The sequence below is a fragment of the Marmota flaviventris genome, chromosome X, assembly GCF_047511675.1.
Source record: "Marmota flaviventris isolate mMarFla1 chromosome X, mMarFla1.hap1, whole genome shotgun sequence".
Classification (NCBI taxonomy): domain Eukaryota; kingdom Metazoa; phylum Chordata; class Mammalia; order Rodentia; family Sciuridae; genus Marmota; species Marmota flaviventris.
In genome coordinates, this window is record NC_092518.1 from 70,667,184 (window position 1) to 70,679,890 (window position 12,707).

General features: G+C 33.4%; 1 protein-coding gene across 2 annotated transcripts in view; it reads right to left on the bottom strand.

The window, feature by feature from the left end:
- The window catches only part of Chm (CHM Rab escort protein), a 165,457-nt gene that overhangs the window by 116,486 nt on the left and 36,264 nt on the right, over positions 1-12,707 (bottom strand). The window lies entirely within an intron of this gene.

The window sequence follows — 12,707 nt, forward strand, 5'->3', positions numbered from 1 at the left end:
TCTAGTTTTGGTCACATATTTATTTATAAAAAATAGGTTTATAAAATTGTTCTTTCACTATTAATGTTGTAACATATTACTAAATGATATTATTAGATGTAAAAAGAAAAGGCAAATACATAGTGTTGATGGTGGGATACTATAATGTCTTATTTTCATCTATTCAATTTATTTTATCTGTTCATTCACACATTCATTCTTCTATCTTGAAACTTTATCCCATAAGTTCTCTGGACAGAATACACGAAACTAGTAGCAGACTCTTGAGAATGGTATATGAGAAGGCTGACATGTATATTTTCAATATATGAATGGGCATGTACATGTGATACACTGACAGATATGTCCCTTAAATTCTTATGATAAGCGTATCATTTTTGTGATTAAATGAAAAAGATTTCTTTCAAAGAAGAATTAGATGTCACAAAGATAACTGATCCTTTAACAGATTACAACTGTGAAAGCAGAAATATTTCACATTATAATAATAAATGTTACTCATTATAAAAATTTGTGACTTGACAATCTCAAAAAAAACAGTTTTATGAATCTTAAAAAAAAAAAAAAGATAACTGATCATTTCTCTTAAACACAATTCCAACATAATTCCTAACTGGACACAACTGCTAACTAGAAAAAAAAAGATTTTCATAGGCTAGAACAAAGAGACACCTAGCCTAAAAACTTATAGACATGTAATAGTGACATCATCTTTTTTTTTTTTTTTTTTGGTACCAGGGATTACAGCCAGGAACACATAACTGCTGAGCTACATCCCCATCCCTTTTTATGTTTTATTTTGAGACAGGGTCTCTCTCACTAAGTTGCTTAGGGCTCCCTAAGTTGCTAAGGCTGGCACTGAACTCATGAACCTCCTGTCTCAGCCTCTTAAGTGGCTGTTGCTGGGATTACAGCCTGTGATACCACACCCAGTGACGTCATATTTCTTAACCACATCAGATAATACTAGTTAACTGAATGTAATCCTTTGGTCCAATTATTAAACATAATGTTTTCAACTTTTAACAAAAAATATGTTTAGCAGTATAAGGGTAAAATTCAACAACTATATATTTTTTTAGTTGAATCCAGTGCTCCTTTACCACTGAGAAACATGCTAGAACTATTTATTTGTTTGTTTGTTTGTTTGTTTGTTTTGAGACAGGGTCTTCTTAATTTACTTAGAGCCTTGCTAAGTTACCAAGGCCTGCCTCAAACTTCAATCCTCCTGCCTCAGCCTCTCAAGTTGATGGGATTACAGGTATGCACCAATGTACTTGGCAACAGCCAATTATTTGGAACCAGTTATAAAACCACCAAATAAGCAATATAATGAAATTTAAACATGCCAAACATTGTCAGGCGGGGTGACACATGCCTGTAATCCCAGGAAGATTGAGGGAGGAAGATCTCAAGTCGGAGACCAGCCTCAGCAACTGAACAAGACCCTGTCTCAAGAGTTTTCTTAAAAAATTAAATTAAATTAAAAGGGCTGGGAATGTTATTTAGCAGAAAAGCAACCATGGGTTCAATCCCCAGTACAAACAAAGTAAAAAATGACTTCAAATATTGAGTATACTCTTAAACTCTAAGAAAAATCGAATTTAAATGAATTCAGTGAGATAGCATCATAGTTTACAACTGATTTACTTTCTTTTTTCTCTAACATGGTACACAGTAAAAAGTGAAGGACAGAAAACAAAATAAAACTAACCAATAATATTTATAATCAGGAAAAAAATGGCCAGGCAATGTAGATATACAATTATCGGTAGAGGTATATTTTAGTCAAGTATAAACTTCTCATCTTCTTACATCTCCCTTTAGCAACTTCAAATTTAAAGTAAATGCCAATCTCTATATTTTGAATTGCAAATTGCTCTTCTAAATCTCAACATCTATTCTTGAACTTTCACATGTCAAGAGCTCATTAATACCTACAGTAAATGTAGCTCCCCCAAAAGAACCACATTTTACATTTTTTAGAGTTCACACATAAAATTAGAGCTCTTTCAGCTTCAATTTCGCAGAAGTCTAGTTTAAAATCTGCAGAAATTTATGGCAATATAACAATTAAGTGACTATTTTGAATAAGATTAGCTATTATTGATAATGACACTTCGACAGAGTTTATAAATCAATAGAAGCTGTAACTAGTATGTTATAATAGGCCACTTCAGAACCATCACTTTAATGAAATAAAATGCCAGCCACAGCAGAAGATTAAAAATACTAAGTTGATTTTCAGAAAATCATAAATGTAATACATGCACACACATAAAAGTCACACTGTATTTTTGCTTGAGTTATAGCTTTTGTTTCACTTAATATTCAATTTTTCAAAATAAAAAAGACTATCAAACTGGGCACAGTGGCCCAGCAACTCAGGAGGCAGAGGCAGGAGAATGGCAAATTCAAAGCTATTTCTGCAATTTAATGAGACCCTGTCTCAAAATTAAAAATAAATAATTAATAAAGAGCTGGGGGTGTTGCTCAGTGTAGAGTAGCTCGGGTTTAAATTCCCAGTACCCCAAAAGAAAAAAAAAAAAAAGAGAGAGAGAGAGAATAATTAAATAAATAAATAGAAAGACTTTAATCAACTTAAGAAAAACAACACTACTCAGCAGTTCACCAGAATGAAATTACATTTTATCAATTCAGGCTACTATTCTACTGGCTTCCTAAATAAATCTTCCTGTAAAAAAAGGTGAATTTCACTTAATTCATAACCAGCATATTCAATTTTACTGAGGTACTAGAGTTTTTTGTACAAGCCCAATGTCAAACTGACTTTATGACACTTGTTTAGAGAAAAAGAAAAAAAAGATCATATAACTATTTTACAAATGATTAAAATTTGAAAAATGCCTTCTTTCAAAGTATTACAAATTTATAAGTAGAAATCATATGTACTCAGATGTTCACATTTTGTTTATAATAGAAAAATTGAAAATATCTTAATACACAATTAAGAGCATGTTAAAATGAATCATAGTATTTGTAACATAAAAATACTATAAAGCCCATTATAATTAGTAGAAAAATCCTATTTTGACATGGTAAAATGTTGTTTAAAAAAACACATCTTTTGCAAAAAATGGTATGGACTTAAGAGAATGCAGAGACTACTACCGTCTAGCAAAATCTCCCCCCTCACCTCCTCCCATAGGAAGACCACAAGCTAGTCATTTGTTTTATCCCTCCATACAACTATTATGTGGATAAATAAATTTTCGTCTATGGTATACAAGCAGAGATAATACATTTCATTTTGGGACCAGGCCTTAAAAGAACAAAGGAATATCCACACTCTTATCTCCTTCTTGTAAGCTGGAACCTAGGCTAACCTGTGACCCAGTTTATACTGTGCAAAGAAACCCCTAGGGAATGGTATAGAACCAAAATGGAAGGAATTTGAGCACTTAAGGAACAGAGCTATTCCTTGTTTAGCCCTAAAGCCTTTGAGCTTGTTTAAGTCACAAAATATATTTAGTAACTGTTCTTCAAGACACTGTGTTTTGGATCCTTTTATTACAGCCCCTCATTCTTTTACCCTATAATTTTATGGCATAGAAAAATGCCAGAATTAATGTTCATGACTTCTGGATATTTATAAAAATTGATAGCAGTATGCTTTTTTATTTTTACTTTCATGATTTGGTATACATTACTTAGCAATAAAGAAAAATTAAAAATCATGATTTTAATGCATTTTAAATATAAATCATTATTTAATTCTCTGATCTTCCTTTGATATCTTCTCATACAAGACAGCTATTGTACAGATAGTTAAAAATGTACATACACACAGACACACACACACATATATACATATATATATATATATATACATTCTCCAGAGAATATATATACATATATTATTCTCCAGAGCAGGGATTAGCAAACATTTCTAATAAGCATCAGCTAGTAATATTTTAGGTTTTGTAGGTAAGCAGAGTCTCTCATGCAACAACACAATGATGCCATTATATACCCAAAACAGACACAGATGATAAAAAAAAAACGAACAGGCATATATGTGTTCCAATATACTCACAAAACAGGCATCTGGCCCATGGACCATATTTTGCCAACCTAGAATATCATCTTAACTGTCACATGTTAAAAAGTTTATTTAGACTTTTAAGACATTAAAGATAACAGTAGTGTTCATTCTCCATGACTGGAAGAATCTAAAAAATATTAAAACTCTGAAAACTGAGAAACAAACCAAATGTTTTCTAGAGAATTTATCATCCTAAACTTTCAAGAAACTAAGCTTTAAACCCTACACAGTCACCAAATGGCATTTATGAGTACCTATGCACAGCTGGTGCTCTAACACCAAATAAAGACAAAGAAGGCCCTTCAAATGTCAAGGTGCTGCTAGGATATGTTTTGTTGTTCTTTTTGCTTTCGTGATTAATTACCACCATCAATTTACTTTATCTAATGTCCTACATGGTCAGTGATATACATCTGGCAAGATAGCTGAAGTTACAAATTCTGACCATGATCATAAATCAATCAGTGTAAATTCCGGGCCCCTCCACATTTCTATACTTTCATACTGATTCATATATTCAAAAAGTATTTACTGAGCACCTACTATATGCCAAGCACCTCAGAACAAACAAAGTATATACTGATATAAGATTTCTCAACATTTCCTTTGAAGCTGCTCTCAAGGCTTAAGAGACTAGGAAAACCAGGAAATAGTTTACAGTAGTCCTACATAAACACAAAATATTGTTGACTTTTCAAAGGTCATCTTAAAAATTGGTAAATTTTGGAACTTATTTGATCATATATTCATTTTTAAATAATATTCTAAATATATGCTATTTAAAGTAACACCATGGATCTATGGTTTTTAAAACACACATACACAAATACAGAAATATGGATGTATATATGTCAACAGATCTAAATACATTCTATACTAATCAGCCCTGTCCACTGAGAGCATAGAAGCAATAACACCCCAGTTGAAATGAGCACGTGTAGCACTCAGATCTTGTTTTCTAAATGTAAAGAGGTAGAACTCTTTGATAAGTTGTTGACTCTAGGGTTAGAGGAGGAAAAATATAGATGAGCCTAAAGTGCTTGCGGGGCCAGAAATAAAGTGCTCAAACAAAAATGAAACATTTCAAAAGCACATTGGACCCAATTGGCAGGAACTCATAGTGGCCAAAGATGGACAATATGAGCAACCAAATAATCAATGCTAATACTGGATTATAACCCAGTGAACAATATAAATATCCAGGAGCCCATACTGATGTAAAAGATTAAATAAATAAATAAATTAAATAGATAGATAGATAGATAGATAGATAGATAGATAGATAGATAGGACGGAAGAGACAGCTCTTCTTTACAGAAGAATTACAACAAATACATGAAGATAGGTAAAGAAAAAGAAAAATCAACAGTAGACAAACAACACAATGTATCTTAAGGGATATAATTTGAGGCTGTTAACACCTAAAGGGAATATGGAATCTTGGACCAGACCCTGGAACAAAATATAACACTTTTGGAGAAACTGGTAGAATTAATATAAGTTCTGCAGTTTAGTTAATAGTATTCCACTCGGGTTGGGGATGTGGCTCAAGCGGTAGCACGCTCGCCTGGCATGCGTGCGGCCCGGGTTCGATCCTCAGCACCACATACAAAAAAACAAAGATGCTGGGTCCACCAAAAACTGAAAAATAAATATTAAAAAAGAAATTCTCTCTCTCTCTCTCTCTCTCTCTCTCTCTCTCTCTCTCTCTCTCAAAAAAAAAAAAATAGTATTCCACTCATATACATTTCTGAGTTTTAATAATTATTCTATGGATAAAAGTTAGTCAGCTTTCCCTCACTTTCACAAAATATCTGAGATGAATAACTTTAAAGGAGAAAACATTTATCATGGCTCAGAGATTCAGATGTTTCAGTCCACAGTCACTTGGCTTTCTTGCATTTGGGCCTATGGTGAAGCAAAACATTATAGTGGGGAGCCTATGGTGAAGCAAAACATTATAATGGAGAGCACATGGTACAGCAAAGCTACTCACCTTGTGTTAGCCAGAAAGCAAAGAGTGGAAAGAAGGGAATGAGTTCCCAATCTGCCCTTCAAGGGCATGCCCCACTAGACCTCACCCCCTAATGTTGCACCACCTCCCAATAGCACTACAGGCTGGTGAACAAACCTTAGCAAATGAGATGTTGGGGAACGCTTCCAATTCGAACTATAATAAATACTTAAGATACTAACATTCAGGGATGCTCAATGAAGTAGATATAAATATTGATTTTGCAACTTTTCTGGGAGTCTAAAATTAGTTCAAAGAGTCTTAATGTTTTTAACTTGATAAAATTTATACTCTTCTGTTAATATATCCCAGTGTTTATCTTATAGCTTCAAAATCAACCACTACCACCCACCAAGTGTCAGAACACCGATACAATTTGAGAACAATGGATCTAACCCATTTAACTGCAGAAATTTATTGAGGAATAGCCAAAAATAGAAGGTAATAATTTTATACTATGTCTGAAATTAGAATTAGTTAGAGCAAGCCAAATCATTGTCAACAGAAAAGTTAGTACAGTTTATTTCAAAGAATGCTGGCATAGAAATAAGACCTTGGTGTTGGCCCCAATCCTATCATTATTTGCTTGTTTGACCCTGCACACATCAACTTTCTCATCAACAGACAACTCTCTTCTAAGCTACCATGAATTTATAAATTCACAGATTATCAATATGGGATTAAGGCTTCATTGAGCATATTAGGCAACTGTAAATTCCCATCAAGAATGTAGTGGCTTGACACATATAAATATTATTAAACTTTATTTAATAAATAATCAAATTTTTATTGAGGAACTATTATATTCCAGGTACTGTTTGGCAATGGTGATATATAGATGAATGAATCATGGCCTGTGCAGATCTACAAACAATAATACAATGTGAAAAATGTTATATTGCAAACTGTACATAATACCTGAAATTATAAATAGAAAAACTGATATTACTTGGATTATCAAGGAAGGCTTCGCTAGGAAGCAATGGATCCAGAAATACTAAAAATTGTTCACACAAAATGGAGATCAGGATGGAAAAAAGACATAAGGGACTATTCTATGTCCAAAGAGAATGCATAATGGAGATACTGCTTAAGCATGACTGTACATGAAAAGAGAATTTTTTTCTGAGAATTTAAAATGGCAACTTTATACCACAGGTGAGTACAGTGCTTTAATTTATACTACCCTCATAAACCAGGAAAACCCAAGCCTAGAAATTAACATAAAAACTGCTTTGGCCCATGTGGTTCACAGAATAATAGGTCCCCAAAGATGTCCATGTTCTAATCCCAGAAGCTATAATGTGTTATTTTATGTGGCAAAGGGATTTTGCTAATGTGATTAAGAATCTTGAGGTGCAAAGATTATCTTACATTATCCACACCCACCCCAGTGTAATCACAAAATTCCTTCTAAAAGAAGGCAAGACAAAAGCAGAAGGTGGAGTGGGATGACTGAAACAGAGGTTGCCGTGATGTATTTTTTAATATTTTTATTTATTCTAATTTGTTATACATGATAGCAGAATGCAATTCATTTCATATTACACATATAGAGCACAATTTTTCAAGTCACTGATGGTACACAAAGTATTTTCACACCATTCATGTCTTCATACATGTACTCAGGGTAATGATGCCTAACTCATTCCACCATCATCCCTACCCCCTTACCCCCTCCTTTCCCCTCCCTCCCCTTTGCCCTATCTAAAGTACTTCCATTCCTCCCATGCTCCCCCCACATCGCCATTAGGAGTCAGCATCCTCATATCAAAGAAAACATTCAGCCTTTGGTTTTTTGGGATTGGCTTGCTTCACTTAGCATTATGTTCTCCAACTTCATCCATTTACGGAGTGCAAATACCAGGATTTTATTCTCTTTTAATGCTGAGTAATGTTCCATTGTGCATATATACCAAAGTTTCCCTATCCATTCATCTACTGAAAGGCATCCAGGTTGATTCCATAATTAAGCTATTGTGAATTGTGCTGCTATAAACATTGATATGGCTGTGTCCCTGTAGTTTGATTTTTAAGTCCTTTGGGTATAAACCAAGGAGTGGGATAGCTGGGTCAAATGGTGGTTCCATTCCAAGTTTTCGAAGGACTCTCCATACTGCTTTCCAGATTGTTTTGAAGATGGAGGGAGGGGATGCCAATGACCTCTAGAAGCTGGCAGTGGAGGGACAAGGAAACAGATTTTCTCCAGGAACCTCCAAAAGGAATGCAGAATTACCTTCATTTTAATTTCAGCCCCATAGGACTCATTTCAGATTTATAATCTATAAGAACTGTGGAATAATAAGTCTGTTTTAAAAGTTTTGCAATACTTGGTTATGTCAGCAAAAGGAAACAAATACCACCAGTAATAGCACTGGGTGACATGGCAAAATGCAAAAACATTCAGCAGAAATAAAGGATCCCTACAGATAACGTCCCACTTTATAAAATTCAAAATTAAACATTTCTGGTGGAAAAAAAGAAGAATACTGACCCTGAAACAAGAAAGATATTACCAAACAGTATTAAACCTTCAATGACTTCATATAACTAAAGTTAGCTTTTTAAAAATTAATGAAGCAAAGGGAATGAATATGACAGCTTTTAAAAACAGAACAAACAACTTCTTGAAGTGAAAGTCACTGAAGTAAAAACAAACACTAGAATAAATAGAAAATCAAACACCTCTGAAGAGAGAATTAATGAACTAGAAAAGAGGTCTGCAAACTTTTTTCTCAAAGGCTAGTTAATATTTTGGCCTTTGCATGCTACACAGTCACTGTTGCAGCTACTTAACTTGGCTTTAGTAGTATAAAAGCAGCCATGGTGAGTATGTAAATATGTTTTGTGTACATGTCACACAAGCATGGCTGTGGTCCAATAAGACTTAATTTACAAAAACAAGTGGCTCATCTGTAGATTAAAGTTTTCAACTATAAAACTAGTAGATAGGGCTGGAATTGTGGCTCAGTGGCAGAGCACTTGCTTTGCACATGGGAGGCACTGGATTAGATTCTCAGCACCACATAAAAACAAGTACACAAAATAAAGATATTGTGTTCATCTATAACTAAAAATTTTTTAAATATATTTAAAAACTAGAAAATAAAGCTGAAGACATTACATATAATGAAGTACCAAAAGGAAAAAAGATGAGGAATGACAAAGAGATATTAAGAGGAATAAAGACAGAATGAGTCTGCACACATATCTAGGTCAGAGTGGCCCAAACTTGTGGTCTCCTCTGCAAACGGGCTTGTTGCACCCTTTCCCCAGTTGTCACAAAGGTTTCCACAAGCCTGCAGGCAAGATCATGGCACTTACCCCTCCAGGAGCTCAAACATGGACACACAAGCACTATAAGTCCACCTGAGTTTACTTCTAGCAACTCCTACAGAAATGACAAGTCCTATGGTTAAGCCATCCTCCACCAGCTGGGTCTCCAAAAGGCCCACCAGGAATACTGGTAGGAAAATTTCTCTCTTGGGAAATCTACCTTTCCTTCATATCCCCAGTGTTCAAATCCCCAAAGCACATGAAAACCCGGACCCCAGGCCTCCAGAAACAAGATCACACCAATGGGTGACCAGACTGCCAGCCCACTACAGAGAAAGCCAGGCCCCCATCTTGACTAGGTCCTCTGCATCCAACACTATAAACTAGGCAGACTCCAGCAAACACAAAGAATTATTTTTCATATCAAAACAGCAAATACCAAACAAAGAAGTCAAGAGAGCTCATTATATACTACCTAAGTATCAAATAAAGTTCCTGACACACACAATTATTTGCCAGCAAAAATAAACTCCAAGTAGCCAGCAAAAGGAAAAGAGGAGGAGGAAGAAGAAAATCTCATACATCTGTAAAAGAAGTTCCAAAAAGAAGAATAAGAGAGAGGTAATTTTTGAAGAAATATCTGGAAATTTTCCTGACAATTATAGGTATAAGTATCTGGTTTCAAGAAGCCAAACAATTTCAAAGCAAGAAAAATGGAAACAAAGTCAACATTTAGACAAGAATGAGACTGAATAACTACAAATGCAAACAGAAAAATGATAAAACAATCAGAAAGAAAAGACAATATCCCTATAATAGAATAGCACTAGATTAATAGAAACTTCTCAAAAGCCACAAAAGAAGCCAAAGAACAATATACTGTGAGGGAAAAAACACTATTAATGTGTAATAACAGAACCTACTAAATTATAAGTCTAGACTGAGATTAAAATAAAAGCATTAACAAAGTTTATCACCACTGAGCTCAGGTAGAAAGAATTTCAAGAAAGAAATGATGGCTACAAAATGAAGAGCAAGCAAAGAAACTGTTTAACATGAAGGCAGATCTAAATAAGCATTAACTGATTAAAAAAAAAAAAAAAACACAACAACAATGACCAAAGAGGTATAAAATCAAAGTGTCAACAAAATATCAGACAACAATAAGCATGATAGAGGGGTAATCTTTGTATTGCTTGTAAAGAAAGAATAGTTTAAGTAGCTTAAAGTTTGAAAATATAAGTGAAAATGTTAAGGTTTTTCTAATCTAGAATATAAATTTCATATATGAATTTCAAATCTATGTGCAGGAAGAAAGCATACTTCTGTATATTTGGAAAAAAAGAGACCAAAAGGAGAGGGAATAAAAGCAAAGCAAAGAGGCTAAAGAAAAAGTAGAAAATAAGAGGGATGAAATATATCCAAATATTAGTGAAGAAAAAGAAATACAAACAACTAAATTCAGTTAAAAACAATTGCCAGACAGAATTAATTTTTTTTTAAAAATGAGGTTTTGATAGCTCAGTGGTAGAGTACTTGTTTAGCATTCACAAGGCTTTGGGTTTGATCCCTAGCACCATGGGGGAAAAAGGGAGGAAAATAATGTTCTAAAAGGGTAGAAAACTTATCTGGAAGAAAACAAGGAAACCTTATGTCACTGCGCTAATGTCATAAAAAATAATCTTTAAAGCATAAAAAGCATTATTTGGGGAAAATAATAAGTGTAACCATACAAGAATATTACAATTCCAAACTTACATGCCCTTATTAATAAACACTTAGAATATATGAAACAAACAATAACATAATTGCAAGGAAAATAAGAATTCAATAATCAGAACAGGAATAATAATAGTTTTATATAATAAAATTACAAGATTGATCAACTAAACATACAGAATGCCATATCCAAGAATTAGAGGGAAAAAAACATTCTTATTAAGCCACAGGGGAACATATGGCTCCAAACCATTAAGCAATTCCAAAAAATACCAAACAATTAATAACCTGCAGTGCTCATTCTGTGACAATAATGTAACTAAACTGGAAACTATTTACCACAAAGATAAAGTTAAATATATTTGTTTAGAACATATAAAGAACTCTAAAAATTCAACAGTAAAATAAACAATACAATTGAAAGTGGGCAAAGGATATGAATGTTTTATGGAAGAGGATATACAGGTGGCAAATAAGCACATGAAAAATGATCAACATCATTAGTCACTAACAAAATGTGAATTAAAACTAAACTGTGAGATCAGTGCACACCTGTAAAGAATTATCAGAAAAAATATCGGCAACACTAAATTCTATCAAAGATGTAGAGGAACTAGATCACTCATATATTGCTAGTACGATTATAAAATGTTACAGGCACAGTGGGAAATAATTTGGCAATTTCCTAAAAAGCTAAACACATTAATTACTACTTGACTCAGTGATTGCTCTCCTGAGAATTTATCTCAAATAAAAACTTATACACACACACACACACACACACAATTTTATTTGTAATAGTCAAAAATGGGTATCAGCTTAGATACTCTTCAACAGTGAATGTTTAAACAAAGTTTGCTATGTAAGTAATATGGAGTATTATTCAGCAGTAAAACAAACACACACACACACGATACATGCAAGAACCTGGATGAATCTCCAGGAATCACAGTGTAAAAAAAAAATTCCAAAGTTTATACAATGTACAGTTCCATACTTGAAATGACAAAATTAAAGCAATGATAAACAGATTCCTGGTTACCAGAATCAGAAATAACAGTGTGGGCACTACAAAGGAGGCAGATATGGTTATAAAAAGGCAAAATAAGGGATCCTTAAGTTAAACTGTTCCATATCTTATAAATTGTCCTACACTGAATCTAATATACACATTATAAATACTTACACATTTTTCTGCAACTTACTTAGATATCTGAACAGCATATTATGGGATATATAAAAAGTATAATTAACGTGTCTCTAAGGTGGGGCTAGAGGTAAAGAGGGTAGGGTACAGGTTGGAAGAAAGGAGGCATATTAAAACTATTTACTTTCTATATTTTGTATTATTTGTACATTTTGTCATGTTTAATGGAATTAAAATTTCGATCAAGATTTGAACAAAATTTTGGGAACTTAAAAACACACTTCTAAATAACCTATAGCAAAAATTAAAAGTCTAGTGGCTATTGGAAAATACTGAACATTCACGGAAGATGGTTATTGTGGTCCTGAGAGAGATTCAAATGGCTGTAAATGATTATAAAAAGTAAAAAAAAAAAAAAAGCTTAAAAATCAAGTGTTAAGAATTTAATTCAAGAAATTAGAAAAAGAACAAGAGTGATTCTAAGC